We start from the raw sequence: 15,554 nt of genomic DNA on the forward strand, positions 1-15,554 counted from the left end.
GCACAGTGCCCACCCAGAGATGATCCCACCTTTGACCGGCTATTCAAAGTCAGGCCGGTCATTGATCATTTCAGTGCCAAATTTGAAGACATGTACATCCCAGATAAATTCATTTGCATAGACGAGTCCCTTATACATTTTAAAGGAAGGGTTAAATTCCGCCAGTACCTTCCCAGTAAGAGGGCAAGGTATGGCATAAAAATGTATAAGCTGTGTGAAAGCACCTCAGGGTACACTCACAGGTTTAGGGTATATGAAGGGAAGGATTCAAGAATTGAACCGCCAGAATGCCCCCCCTCCCTCGTAGGTGTTAGTGGAAAAATTGTCTGGGATTTAGTGCACCCCTTCCTGGATAAAGGTTATCACCTCTATGTGGATAACTTTTACACTAGCATCCCCCTGTTTAAGGCCCTTGGTTCAAGAGGTACAGCAGCTTGCGGTACTGTGCGCAAGAACCAAAGAGGCCTCCCAAAAACGCACATTGCCCAAGTAATGAGAAGGGGTGAAAGCAGGGGAATATGCACCGAAAATATGTTGTTGGTCAAATATAAGGACAAGAGGGATGTCCTTATACTGACAACAATTCACGGAGACAGTACCACCTCCGTCCCTGTACGAGGTACCAGTACCCACACCTCAAAACCTAATTGTATCCTGGATTACAATAAGTACATGGGCGGAGTGGATCTTTCAGATCAGGTACTGAAGCCGTACAGTGCCCTGCGGAAAACAAAAATCTGGTACAAGAAGCTGGCCGTGTATATCATCCAGATGGCACTGTATAACGCTTACGTGCTATTCCGTTCTACCGGCCAGAGGGGGACATTTATGCACTTTCAAGAGGAAGTCATAAAGGGCCTAATATTTTGGAACCAGCAGGCAGAGGGCCCCAGTACTTCTAGTACTGGCCCCCGTATTGTACCAGGGCAGCATTTTCCTGATGAAATCCCCTCCACTGGAAAAAAGGGCAGGACACAAAAAAGGTGCAAAGTTTGCTATAAAAAGGGAATAAGAAAGCAAACTATTTTCCAGTGTGACACTTGCCCCGACAAACCCGGCCTATGTATAAAGGAGTGTTTTAAAATATACCACACATCTATGGATTATTAGGTTCATCATTTCACCGTGCTTCGGGGGTCTTGCTAATGCCACATAGCACCCACCATTCATTCCACCAGAATCTGAGCCGCAAAATCCAAAAATCACTCCTTCCCTTCTGAGTCCTGCCATGCACCCAACTGGTATTTTTTGGTCACATGTGAGGCATTGCCGTACTCGGGAGAAATTGGGGCACAGACTTTGGGGTGCTTTTTCTCCTTCATACCTTCTGAAAATGAAAAATTTTGAGCCAGAACTGCATTTTTGTGTAAAAAAAATGTAATTTTTCATTTTCACTGCCCACTTGTATCAAAATTGGTGAAACCCCTGGGGGTTTGAAATGTACACTATACCCCTAGATGAATTCCCTGAGGGGTGTAGTTTGCAAAATGGGGTCACTTGTGGGGGGGGTTCCACTGTATTGGTGCTTTGGGGGTCTTGCTAATGCGACATAGCACCCACCATCATTCCACCAGAATTTGTGCTGCAAAATCCAAATATCACTCCTTCCCTTCTGAGTCCTGCCACTTTTTGGTCACACATGAGGCATTGCCGTACTCGGGAGAAATTGGGGCACAGATTTTGGGGTGCTTTGTCTCCTTCATACCTTCTGAAAATGAAAAATTTTGAGCCAGAACTGCATTTTTGTGTAAAAAAAATGTAATTTTTCATTTTCACTGCCCACTTGTATCAAAATTGGTGAAACCCCTGGGGGTTTGAAATGTACACTATACCCCTAGATGAATTCCCTGAGGGGTGTAGTTTGCAAAATGGGGTCACTTGTGGGGGGTTCCACTGTATTGGTGCTTTGGGGGTCTTGCTAATGCGACATAGCACCCACCAACATTCCACCAGAATCTGAGCTACAAAATCCAAAAATCACTCCTTCCCTTCTGAGTCCTGCCATGCACCCAAATGGTATTTTTTGGTCACATGTGAGGCATTGCCGTACTCGGGAGAAATTGGGGCACAGATTTTGGGGTGCTTTTTCTCCTTCATACCTTCTGAAAATGAAAAATTGAGCCAGAACTGCATTTTTGTGTAAAAAAAATGTAATTTTTCATTTTCACTGCCCACTTGTATCAAAATTGGTGAAACCCCTGGGGGTTTGAAATGTACACTATACCCCTAGATGAATTCCCTGAGGGGTGTAGTTTGCAAAATGGGGTCACTTGTGGGGGGGTTCCACTGTATTGGTGCTTGGGGGGTCTTGCTAATGCAACATAGCACCCACCAACATTCCACCAGAATCTGTGCTGCAAAATCCAAAAATCACTCCTTCCCTTCTGAGTCCTGCCATGCACCCAAATGGTATTTTTTGGTCACACGTGAGGCATTGCCGTACTCGGGAGAAATTGGGGCACAGATTTTGGGGTGCTTTTTCTCCTTCATACCTTCTGAAAATGAAAAATTTTGAGCCAGAACTGCATTTTTGTGTAAAAAAATGTAATTTTTCATTTTCACTGCCCAGTTGTATCAAAATTGGTGAAACCCCTGGGGGTTTGAAATGTACACTATACCCCTAGATGAATTCCCTGAGGGGTGTAGTTTGCAAAATGGGGTCACTTGTGGGGGGGTTCCTAAATTTTAGCATCTTATGGTGCCTAGAAACGTACATGGTGCCTAAAAAATAATCTCATAAAAAGGAGGCTCCAAAATCAAGTAGGTGCTCCTTCTATTATGAAGCCTGTGGTTTGGTCAACGTGCACACTAGGGCCACATATAGGATATTTATGAAAACAAAAGAATTGGGGGAATCAATTTTTAGTCACATTTCTCTAGTAAAATGTACTGTGTTCCTTAGAAAAATGTATTAAAATTGCAAATCCTGTGAAACACCTAAAGGGTTAACAAACTTCCAAAATGCTGTTTTGAATACTGTGAGGGGTGCAGTTTTTGAAATGGTATCATTTATGGGGGTGTCTCACATACAAGTCCCTCAAAGTCACATCAGAACTGAACTGGTCCCTAAAAAAATCAGTGTTTGAAATTTTCTTGAAAATTTGAGAATTTGCTATTCATATTGTAAGCCTCCTAGTGTCCAAAAAAATTAAAAGGAAGTTGAAATAATGATGGAAACATAAAGTAGACATATGGTCTATGTTAGTTATTAACTATTTTGAGTGGTATGATTATTTGTCTCACAAGCAGAAAATTTTACATTTGGCAAATTGCTAAATTTTCCATTTTTTTACGACATTTTGGTATTTTTCACAAAAAAACACAGACTGTATCGACCCAAATTTACCACTAATTTGAAGTACAATGTGTCACGAGAAAACAATCTCAAAATCACTGGGATAAGTAAAAGCAAAAAAAAGTTATCCCCACTTAAGTGATACATGTCAGATTTGAAAAAAAGGGCTCTGTCAGGAACGCAAAAACTGGCTCTGTCAGGAAGGGGTTAACCCCTTCCCGACGGGGCGTTTTTTCTTAACTTTTTTTTTTTCCTCCTCGCGTTCAAATAAGCGTAACTTTTTTAATTTTTCGGCTATATAGACACATGAGGGCTTTTTTTTTGCAGGACAAGTTGTACTTTTTAATGGTACCATTTACTATACCGTATAATATTCTGGGGAATCAGGAAATAATTCAATGTGGGGTAAAAAGGAAAAAAAACGCAATTCCACAATTTTGCGCTGGTTACGGTTTTTTTGGAGTTCATAGTTCGTTTAAAATGATGGGTTATCTTTATTCTATGGGTCGTTACGATTCCGGTGATACCAAACTTATATAGTTTTCGTTACGTTTTACCACAAAAAAAAAAAAAATAGAAAATTTTACGGTTTTTCTAATTTGCGTCGCGTCGCCATGTTCTGCGGCTTATAACTTTTTTATTTTTCCACCTACGGACCTAAGTGAGGGCTCATTTTTTGCGGGCTGAAGTGTACTTTTTAATTAATACCATTATGGGATATGTGCGACTTTCTGATCTCTTTTATTTAAATTTTTTTGGGTAGGCGATGCGACCAAAAAACGTTTTGGCGTTGGGAATTTTTTCCCGTTTACGCCTTTAACCGTGCGGGATAACTAATGTTATATTTTAATAGATCGGACTTTTAGGAACGCGGCGATACCAAATATGTTTATTTTTTTTATTTTTTTTTATTTGTGAAATGGGGAAAGGGGGGTGATTTGAACTTTTAATATTTTTTTTTTTTTATTATTATTTTTACTTTTACTACAAGGCCCCCTAGTGTACTTGACCACTAGGGGGCGCGATCGCCTGTACTAGGTTCAGCCATAGAGCTCTATGGCTGAACATAGTGATTTTCAGCACTTCCTATTACATCCTGCCTCAGGCAGGATGTAATAGGAATGCTGACATGGCCAGCACAGGGGTCTACATTAGACCCCTGGCTGCCATGGCAACCGATCGGCACCCTCCGATCTCGCCGCGGGGGGCCCCGATCGGCGCCGGAGGGGGGCGCCCCCCCTCCGATCAGCTATTAAAGCACTGCGGGCGCTTTGCCCGCGGTGCTTAAAGGGTTAAACGGCCACGATCGGCGAACTCGCCGCTCGTGGCCGTGAGAGCAGGTACCTGGCTGTAATATACAGCCATTACCTGCTCTCTTTCAAGCCAGCTCACTCCGTGAGCTGGCTTGATTCCCCCGCAACCGTCATATGACGTACATGTAGTAGTAGTAGTAGTACGTTTATTTATAAGGCGCCACAAAGTGTCCGCAGCGCCGTACATAGCAAACAAAAAAAAACAAATTACAAGGTAACGTACAGGGTGTGTAGAAAGATACAGTATAAATAGGGGTATAGCTGGTAGAACTAAAATCAGCATCAGTTCAGAAGTAGGTGTCAAAATAGTCAAGGAGACCGAAGATGAAGTAGAGGAAGGGAAGAACAGGACAGGAGCACAGGTGAGGTAATGAGGTAGGGTGAGTACGTGAGGAAGGATGGCCCTGCTCATAAGAGTTAACATACTAAAAATAGGTGGGTGGACGAACGAAATACAATAGGATAAGTAGGAACGGAGGGGAACGGAGGCAGGATAGGAGGATCAAAAGAGGTTAGGAGGAGGGATAGGCTAGTCGAAAAAAGTGGGTTTTGAGGGAGCGCTTGAAGGAGGTAAGGGAATCAGATAGCCTGATGGGTGGCGGGAGGTTGTTCCAGTGCAGGGGGGCAGCGCGAGAGAAATCTTGGACACGGGAGTGGGAGGAGGTGATTAGGTGAGAGGTCAGTCGGCGGTCAGCGATGGAGCGAAGAGGACGGGAGGGAGTGTGGATAGAGATCAGTGAAGAGAGGTAGGGAGCTGTGGAGGAGGAGAGAGCCTTGTAGGTGGTGGTGAGGAGTTTAAAGAGAACTCGGAAAGGAATGGGGAGCCAGTGAAGAGATAAACAGAGGGGGGAGAGGAAGATGAGCCTAGCAGCAGCGTTAAGAATGGATTGGAGAGGTGCGAGGCGGGTGAGAGGTAGCCCAGAGAGAAGGATGTTGCAGTAGTCAAGGCGGGAGATGACAAGAGAGTGAATGAGAATTTTGGTCGCGTCAGTGGAGAGGAATGGTCTGATGCGTGAGATGTTGCGTAGGTGAAAGCGGCAAGACTGTGAGAGAGCACGAATGTGGGGGGTGAAAGAGAGGGAGGAGTCAATGATGACACCGAGGCAGCGCGTTTGGTCGGTGGACGGGATCTCGGTTTCACCAATGCTGATGGAGATAGTGGGAGAAGAGGGGATGTTCGGGGGATGGAAGATTAGAAGTTCAGTTTTAGCCATGTTTAGTTTCAGGAAGCGTTGGGTCATCCAGGCTGAGATGGCCGTGAGGCATTCGGAGACCTTGGACAGAAGTGATGGGGATAAGTCGGGGGAGGAGAGATAGATTAGGGTATCATCAGCATAAAGGTGGTAATGAAAACCATAGGAGCTGATGAGGGTGCCCAGAGAGGTGGTGTAGAGGGAGAAGAGGAGAGGGCCAAGGACTGACCCTTGGGGAACACCGACTGGCTGGGGGGTAGTAGGAGAGGAGGAGCTCGGAGTGGAGACGGAGAAGGAGCGATCGGAGAGGTATGAGGTGAACCAGGAGAAGACCGTGCCAGTGATGCCAAAGGAGCGGAGGGTGTTGAGCAGGAGAGGGTGGTCAACAGTGTCAAAGGCAGCCGACAGATCAAGCTGGATGAGGATAGAGAAGAGGCCTTTGGATTTAGCCGATAGTAGATCGTTAGTGACTTTGGTCAGGGCAGTTTCAGTGGAATGTAAAGGGCGGAACCCGGATTGGAGGGGGTCTAGAATGGAGTTAGCAGTAAGGTGGCTTAGGAGACGATTATAGGTCAGACGTTCTAGGAGTTTGGAGGCAAAAGGGAGGAGGGAGATGGGCCTGTAGTTGGATGGAGAGTTGGGGTCCAGATTTGTTTTTTTGAGAATTGGGGAGACAAGAGCGTGTTTGAAGGAGGAAGGGAAGATCCCAGAGGATGTACGTCATATGTCGGGAAGGGGTTAAAATCTTTCCTATATATCTCACTACCTGAGTGTCATCGCTCACCCATTGTTCACTACAGCAATTACTGTACACAATGGGCAGCAGCATACACTAGGGAAACAGTGATTTATTTTTCCACCTATCTACTACTCCTACTAACTTTGGTTCTCTCATTTCCAGGGGTGCCTATTTTGACTCTGCACTGTTGTGTAGACAACAGGGTCGGATCAGTTACCCCTGGCAACAGCAGAAACCTTTTTTCTGTTTCCCTATACCTATACTTGTGACACTCATAGGGTCCGCTCAACTGTGTATTCACTGAAATTCATCATATACACAGGTAGCAGCCACTCTTATGATTAATACCCATCTCAAGTATATTTCCTCACTTCCTTCCTCCTTTCTCTATTTTTCTTTAGAAATCTTATAACAGCCACGTTTGCATTGACTAGATGTTAGTAAATGATTACATCATTATATGATATTTTCAAACAGAAATTTTGAGGCAAGTTGTCTGAATTATTAGTATGAAGTTGTCTCACTAACCCTTACAGGTTTCATTAAACAACTCACTTCATACCTAGAGGAATTCTCAGACAGGAAAGCTGATATTTTCACTGCTTTCTAACAATCAGTGAATTATTTGTTCCCCATACCATATGAATTAAGTGGGAATTTATTATATGTTTGATGTTGTTGTGTCTTTGTCCTACGTTGTTTAGGTCTGACTAAAAACAGACCTCCTCTTTTAATAATAAAATTCAGTTTTAACTGTTATATCATTGTTGAACCAGAAGGCTGTGCCCCACCCGGGAGACTTCTTGATATCCCTCTTGGATATTCTTTTCTTGCATCTACTTACCCTACTCCCAGGGAGCACCTCCACAACTCTATAAACAAATTAATTCAGTTACTTTTGTTGTACGGAGCATGCCTTCATAACCCACGACAAACTAAACCTGTGCCCCAGGCCCATTTCCCTTTCCCCCCTCTTCCCAAACCATTACCAGCCCGTCAAGGCGCACAGAAAGAAAAGAAATGGATGGGGGGAGTAGGAGTGAATTGCGCTACTGATTATAAATAATTACACACTAAATGGCTGTATAAAGATGAATGCAGGACACACTGTAGCCTTTCGTCTTGAAAAAGTTCCCAGCATACAACAGGGGACGAAACGTGTTGACACGTTATTACCTACCTACCTGAGAAGGTGATCCAGCCAGCTATACCTCAGCAAAGCTTCACGGAGGCAGTGCCAGCCGCAAAACATCACCGGCAATTAGCCGCCTCACGTGAATCCAGCCAGCAGCACAAATCCTGTGCAAGACATCACCGGCATCTAGCCGCTTCAAGCTCCTACAAGCCCCGTACCTCCGGCTTCATTTGGAGCGTGCATTTTCCCCCCCTCCATCCCCCCCTGGGCTTACCGCCGACTGTGCATCCATTCACCCCCAGCTGAAGTGCGGCTCATTCCCACCCTGAGCTGCCGGCCATCAGCTGCGCACAGCCCAACCACGCTACACAGAGGAGATCGAGGTCCACTGCAGGACGGCACTTCACCAACCTAATCACTCCTTACCACCGCAGATTGAACGGTGATTTTCACCCCACACTGCGGTGAAATTCTACCGGCGTGTCGCCGAGAGGAGTTTCTATTCCATCTGAGGGGCTTTCTAGCTCTACCAATTGGGACCGCCTGCATATTACATCTACTAACCACCCCGAATGGACTCCACTATCTTGATGAGCATATAATATATGTGACTGATTAACACCGTATATATTTGACTGGCCAGTCTTATACAAAACCGGACCTACTTATTTGCTACAATTTCTACCTGCAGAATATCGTCATCTCCAGGCTATAATTTATTATTATAATCCAACCTTGCTGAGCCTAAAAATATATTTGCTGTGAAGTTATACAAGCCTAATTAGCTGCTTAAATTGGGATCCCAACTCATATTATACCATATTTTATATTCAATACTGTATATGTTTATTGTAATTTTATGTGTTTAATCTTTATTATCATCCCGACTCTCTAATCAGTGATTCCTGGCAGGCACCTAATGTCTCTGTCATATTTTTGACTATCTCCCAGATAAATATCTCTTCAATAGATAACAACAAGAAAATCTTAACCACAACTAAAATATTACATTTCTTCTGATGTATAGAAATTGCATAACACAGTACAATGCCACACAACCTCAACAACCATCTTACAGCTTTTATTTATTTTTTTAACCTGGTTTCCTTCACTTTTTGTTAATTATTAGGACGTGAAAATGAGGTGTTCATTACTTCCTAGAGTATCTCTTTACCATATAGAAAACTGCTGCTGGGCGCCGTCACCTCACAGCCTGCACCTTATTTTCTCTCCCCCACAGGTGTACAACCCCTCTTCTCACCTGCTGGGATATAGTCAGTTTCATGCTCCACCAAAGCACCATTGTTTTGCTTTGCTTTTTTTATTGTTTGGTTTTAAATAATTACCAATATTTTTTTATTAAGCCCTATAGTTGTGGGGGAGCTTAGCTCTTATACAGTATTATATACATATATAAAATGGTTGATTTATTACCAGTTGTATATAGCACAGACATATTCTGCAGCACTTTACAAAGAGAATATTTGGTCACATCAGTCTCTGCCCCAGGGGAGCCAATACCCCTTTCACACAGAAAATGAAATTCTGGGGTAAAGCAGTTCCACCTGGAAATGTCATTAAATACACGCGTCCTTTTACAGTGTAAAAGGGTCGATTCGGATCTTAAACTCCAGGTCTCAGATGCTGCAAAGGATCAGGGTCGGAGACCCGGAGTTTAAGATCGGGAATCGACCCTTTCACACAGGCGAAAACCCTGTGTAATAGAGCAAATCTCCGGGTCTAAATTTTAGACCCGGAGATTTGGTCTCCTGTGTGAAGGGGGGGGGGACTGACAATGGTGGACAAATAACCCGGTCTTTCAAATGCTGAGTAAGCTAGGTTAATTGGCAGCCACTGTCTGAAAGCAGTTTCACAAATGTATATTCTCTACCACATGTGCACGTAGACACATTCACACTAAGATTAATTTTAGTTGGGAGCCAATTAACCTAGCACTGTATATTTGCATTGTGGGACCGGAGTACCCAGACAAAACCCACGCAAGCAAGGGAAGAATATACAAACTACACACAGTTAGGGCCATTGTGGGCATTGAACCCTCAACATCAGTGCTATGAGGGAAAACGAAACAAAAATAACAAATGTACTATCAACATTATTCCGAACACACCCAGTATTGTCAAAACAATAACACTGAACAAGATAAACGGTTTCTGTACTTTTAAGACACGTCATTCTAATAAATCTAAAATAACCCTGATTCAATGTATGAGTTTACCACTGGCATAAGCAGCCAACCAGGAGATCGCCACAATATTGCTGCATGTACAAATCAGAGATCACTAATGTTTCAATTAGGACCCTAAGTACCAATGCTCTGGTACCCTAAAGGAATTTCCCAACAGAATTCATTGCACAGCTAACAGTTAAAAGACAGAACCCCAGTGGTGTAACTACTGTAAGGCAGCCCCAGCTGCCGCTTGGGGGAGCAAGCTGCATTGGGGCTCTGTGTGGGCGCCGGCACCCGCTTGACGCACTGACATGCTGCTGCTGCCCACTGGCTGAGCACCAGAGGCGAGTCAGCCGCAGCGTGGGTGCGGCCATGGCAGAGACAACAAATCCCCCCACTGATTCAATTGACTGTACACAGAGCTGGCTATTGGCTACTGTGCAGGGCCGGCAACAGAAATCTTGGGGCCCTGTACACGATTTTTTCTGGGCCCCTCTGCCCCCCTCCCCACCTAATCTCAAACCCACACAACCTGGGGTGCTGCAAAAGGGCAGCAAGCATGCAGAGAGATGGCAGTGTCCAGCGGGTACACCTGGGCCGCAAGCAGTGCAGATAGTAAACAGCCGACTCCATCTCCGAGCAACTGCGGGCTGGTGCACACAGACAGCACACAGAGTGAGACTCAGCTATGGCACACAGTAGACAGCCTGATGGCTGGCCCGCAGGTGTCACTGACTCACAGCTAGTATGGTACAGGCACAGAGCTGGATTAAGGCTTTGGGGGGGCCCAGGGAAGACAGGGGGGCCCTAGGGTCTAAAATTAAAATCATAGAATTATCAATCACTAGAAAGAAAATTACAATTAGGTGATAAATTTGAATGATTCTTTCAGACTTGTATGGAATAATTAATATTTTATACAAAAATAATAATGTACACTACTTTTAAAGTCAAGGTCCATATACAATATGATAAATACAACCGCCAAGTAAAAGTTTATTGCCTACAAGCAACTCCAGTGAGTGTTATTTCTAACTGCGAGCTATAACCAGGCTGTAAATCACAGCATAGCTTATGCATGCTCCATTATTTTTACCTATTATTATTATTTATTAACAGTTTCTTATATAGCGCACACATATTCTGCAGTGTTTTACAGAGATTATTACCAGTTATTATATAGCGCACACATATTCCACAGCACTGTACAGAGAATATTATTACCAGTTATTATATAGCCCACACATATTCTGCAGTGTTTTACAGAGATTATTACCAGTTATTATATAGCGCACACATATTCCGCAGCGCTGTACAGAGAATATTATTACCAGTTATTATATAGCCCACACATATTCTGCAGTGTTTTACAGAGATTATTACCAGTTATTATATAGCGCACACATATTCCACAGCGATGTACAGAGAATATTATTACCAGTTATTATATAGCGCACACATATTCCGCAGCGCTGTACAGAGATTATTATTACCAGTTATTATATAGCGCACACATATTCCGCAGCGCTGTACAGAGAATATTGGAACATTCAGTCCCTGCCCCAGTGGAGTTTACAATCTATATTCCCTCACATGTACACACACAGACATTCTAGGGTTAATTTGTTGGGAGCCAATTATCCTAGCAGTATATTTTTGGATTGTGGGAGGAAACCAGAGAACCCGGAGGAAACCCACGAAAGCACAGGGAGAATATACAAACTACACACAGTTAGAGCCAAAGGTCAGTCAGAGGTGGCAGTATGTGCCTGCTGCTAATGGGGATCTAAGAAATATTTGCAAAACTACATTTTTCATCTGAATCAGGCCCATGCCCATAGGCAAAGAGTGGATGATATTGAGTATGTATATTGGCCAGAGCATGCACAGTGAAGCAGCGTTAGCCCTTGTTGAGAGAGAATTTATGTATATACTCCACATACTGACTAGTTTCCCTCTGTATCTAAAGTCATGGCCCTTATCCTGGTTAACCCCCGTACACCTCCCCACTGCAGTCCCGGTGACAGGGAGGTCAAGGGCTATCACCAAGAGTTCACATCACTTTAAAAAAAAAAAAAAAATTCACATAGATAAGTAGCACAGGAGCCTGCCCTCAAGTGCGGTGGTGGGGAGCTAGGGAATGTCATGGAGCCCACACACGCACCGATCCCGGTGTGCGTTGTGGGCTTAACTAGCACACATAGCATTGCATCGTATGCCTTGTGCATACGATGTGCATGCGATGCGATGCTATGCTAGAAAAAGCTAGTACAAAAAGTATGTGCAGCACATACTTTTTGTACTGTACGATGAGGTGCCGCGGGAGCGCGCACCCCATCGTACAGCATCGCACCGCCGGCAACGGTGCGTGTGTGGGCTCCTTCAGTCAGATTTATAGTACCTTACTTTGTCAGCGCAGAGGCTGTCATGCACTACAGGACTGACACAAGATCTGTCCTGCATGTTATCCTCCTCCGGCCACAGCACACAGTCAGCTGACTTCTACACAGCAACAGGAAGCCAGCATCCCGAGCAGCTCTCCTCCTGCAAGCTGCAGAGAGAGACGCATACAGCCGAAGCCCACCTCACCTCCCAGTACTGCTTTGCGGTCCCGGCGCCGCTGTCAGTGTGGTGTGCAGTTCTGCACTAAGGATAATAGTAATAGACGTGTTTTGCAGTAGTCGACAGGTGGGGGGGGGGGGGGGGAGCCTTTAATCCAGCTCTGTACAGGCAGCCGGGCTCTGGGGCCCTTCAGATCCCCGGGGCCTGTCACACTTGTCCCCTTTGACCCCCCTGTCGCCGGGCCTGCTACTGTGTACAGGATGGGTGGGCGGATGGGCATGCTAGGGCGGCCTGGGATGCATTGGAGCCAAGGGAATCAGCAGTGCCTGCTGGTCTCTCTTCCTCTCTCCTGCTTCAGCTTCTCTGTTATGCGTGTGATGTCCTCACGTCACACGCTGGGGAAACACGCTGGAGAGGAGCCTGGGGGGGGGGGGGGGGGGGGACCACAAACTTTTTGGCAGGGGGGAGCAAAATTTATAGTTACGGCACTGCAGAACCCGCAGGTTATGCATCAGTGGAATCAATTATTCTTTGCACTACTTTATTCTGTGTCAGTGACCCTAACATTTTAACAGTTGAAGTATTAGTGCTATAATTCCTAAAATGTTTTAGAAAGTTACTGTATACTAGGCCAGCGGTTCTCAAGCTGTGGGTCCTGACCCCAAAGTGGGTCCCGACTCCATTTTGTTGACCATCAAGCTAATGACTTCTCTAATCTCAGGCAGTGATTCAAGGAGTCTGATAAATCTGTTGAATGGTTACTTCAGACTCCTCCCATCATTTTGTGTGCCTCCACAATGCTGCCATGTATGTGCTGTCTGCTGACTACACATGTGACGTGCTGACCTTCTGCAGTAACTTGCTGGGGTCCTGTCATTATTTTTATTGTCTGATGGGGTCCCAGAGCAAATCGTTTGAGGACCCCTGTACTAGGCAGTACATCTTTAATACCTATATTCTAACGAAGGTCTACAGTATATAGCATGTTCCAGGTTGTCCCCCTTTGGACCTGGAGTTTTCTGAATGGGTACAGCTAGTCATTTCCACTGGTCCATGAGAAATACATTGACCTGACAGAGCAATTGAACTGTTCCAGGCACTATAGGCAAAGAAAGGAAAAGTCTCACATGCGCTAAGAGTAAAGTTTACAAGGAAAGATGATCTTCTGCAAAGCTCCAATATGTATGCTTACATGTATTCAGCTCTGTGTACTCCCATAAAAGGTATCTTTTAGACACGACTCCAAAACCAGATTCAACAATAATGATTTTTAATCCTTGAAACCACAGCGGGGCAGGAACAGATATACAACAGCCTTCGAACCAACATTAGATGTGACCCGGGTGTAATAGGTGGTGCTAGACACTGCAGAAAAGTTCCACACTCCACTGCTTTAAAATAGTTCCGATACTTTTGTTCGAACAAAAATGTCTGAAATATTGGTTTGAAGGCTGTTGTATATCTATTCCTGCCACGCTGTGGTTTTAAGGATTAAAAATCATTATTGTTGAATCTGGTTTTGGAGTCTTGTCTAAAAGATAGTGACATAGACCCCAAATTAGTGCATCACTTCACTCGCTTTGGGCAATGTGCCTCTATCCACAGCACACTACCATTCCCAATTAGAGTCCACGTGAATGGTAAAATATGAGAACAAATCCTAAAAAAAAAAAAAAAAAAAAACTAACAAACCTCATGTCAATCTTTTCATGTGTAGACCATTTAACCATGTTGTCAACCATGTGGACCAAAACAGAAGTCAACCTAGACCCCTTTGATCTGTCATCCGGATACCATCTGAAATGTGTCACAGAATTTATAACCCTACCACATGGCACACACAGTATATTATTGCTCCGAGAACCATTGCAGTACCGAACTAGAGGACCCTAGGCATGATTCAGGCCTGTTTGCTCTGCTGTGAATTTGCAGCACAAGTGATTATCTGAAGAACGCATATGCGCACGGTACATTGTGCACATGTGCTAGAAGTCTATACGAAGACAGTCAGCGAAGGCAACTCACAGGGTGATACCATGCGGCCGCTTGAAGGAGATAACCCAGCGGTTTTCCCGAAAAAATGCAGGTGTTCCCCAGCCGGTTGGAGGGAGTGCCGTTGATGCCATCAGCAACCTCCTTCTCCCCATAGCCTTCATAGCACTGAGTAAGTCTAGACTTGGTAGGCGCTGCGAACAGAGGAACCTTGCAATAGCAAGTGGTTCCAAATGGTTTTCCCCTGTCCATCTGCTCCCCCTGTATTTAAAACACTAATTGCTTAGCATGCCATGCAAGGGACTAGAATTGATGTACCGCTGTCAAACACCCAAAAATCTCTGCTGCTCCAGTTTAGGACAAACATTTTTATTTTGAACAATGTTAAAAAACATCAGTACTGCTACTGTTGTTCAATGCCCCATCAGCACTGTACAGAGAATAGGGCCAGAAACAGCAAAGGCTACATATATTATAATCATAGGAAACTTAGCAACAGCAGTACCCAGCACAGAGCAGCAGCCTGCAGCCACATATACCGTGCGCATGTCACAGAGGCTGCTGCAGCTGTAGCTGTACAGAGAGACAGCCGGTGACACGCATTAGGTGGTCCCCTCAGCCCGGATATCCCGGCAGCACCCTGCAGTCACAGTGAAACTGTACTCCCCGCACACGTTACCTGGCACCCGGGGCTGGCAAGCTGTGGTGGCAGCGGGTTCCCCGCTTACATGTCCCCAGTCCTAGCAAGCCGCGACAGTCTTTCAGCCGCAGTTGATTCTGACATCCCCATCCTCCTACCCCGCACATCTGATTGGTGCCCCGGGCATGGGCGTGGCCGCGGCATTGCGACGTCACACAGGGAGCGCCGTGTGACTGGAGTGGAGACTACAGGAGGAAGTGTTGATGCCGGGAGGACGCCCAGGTGTGGTGGTGGTAGTGATGATGATGGGGTTGATGAGCCGGTGCATACGTTGCTTTTGTTAGTCACACGTGGCGGCTACTATACATGCACGGCAGGTGGCTCATGCGACTTCCTGATGTAGAGGGAGACCATGTTCTGCTCTTGCTAGAAGGAATGAGATTGCGGAAGTTTAGTTACACGCGCGGGCTCTGGGACAGAGGATAGTAATTGTT

General features: G+C 45.1%; 1 protein-coding gene across 5 annotated transcripts in view; it reads right to left on the reverse strand.

The window, feature by feature from the left end:
- Positions 1-15,297, reverse strand: part of SLC66A2 (solute carrier family 66 member 2) — a 120,134-nt gene extending 104,837 nt beyond the window's left edge. Inside the window, exon 1 of one of the 5 annotated variants that reach the window (XM_083187791.1) lies at positions 15,100-15,282. The gene's annotated coding sequence lies outside the window, so the exon portion shown is untranslated. Of the gene's footprint in view, positions 1-12,272; positions 12,413-15,099 lie in introns of those variants that run through there. The other 4 variants (XM_083187793.1, XM_083187792.1, XM_083187795.1 and 1 more) reach the window with 4 other exon arrangements.
- Between the last annotated feature and the right edge of the window lie 257 nt (positions 15,298-15,554).

This window comes from Crinia signifera, chromosome 5 (assembly GCF_055691185.1).
Source record: "Crinia signifera chromosome 5, ASM5569118v1, whole genome shotgun sequence".
Taxonomy (NCBI): Eukaryota; Metazoa; Chordata; class Amphibia; order Anura; family Myobatrachidae; genus Crinia; species Crinia signifera.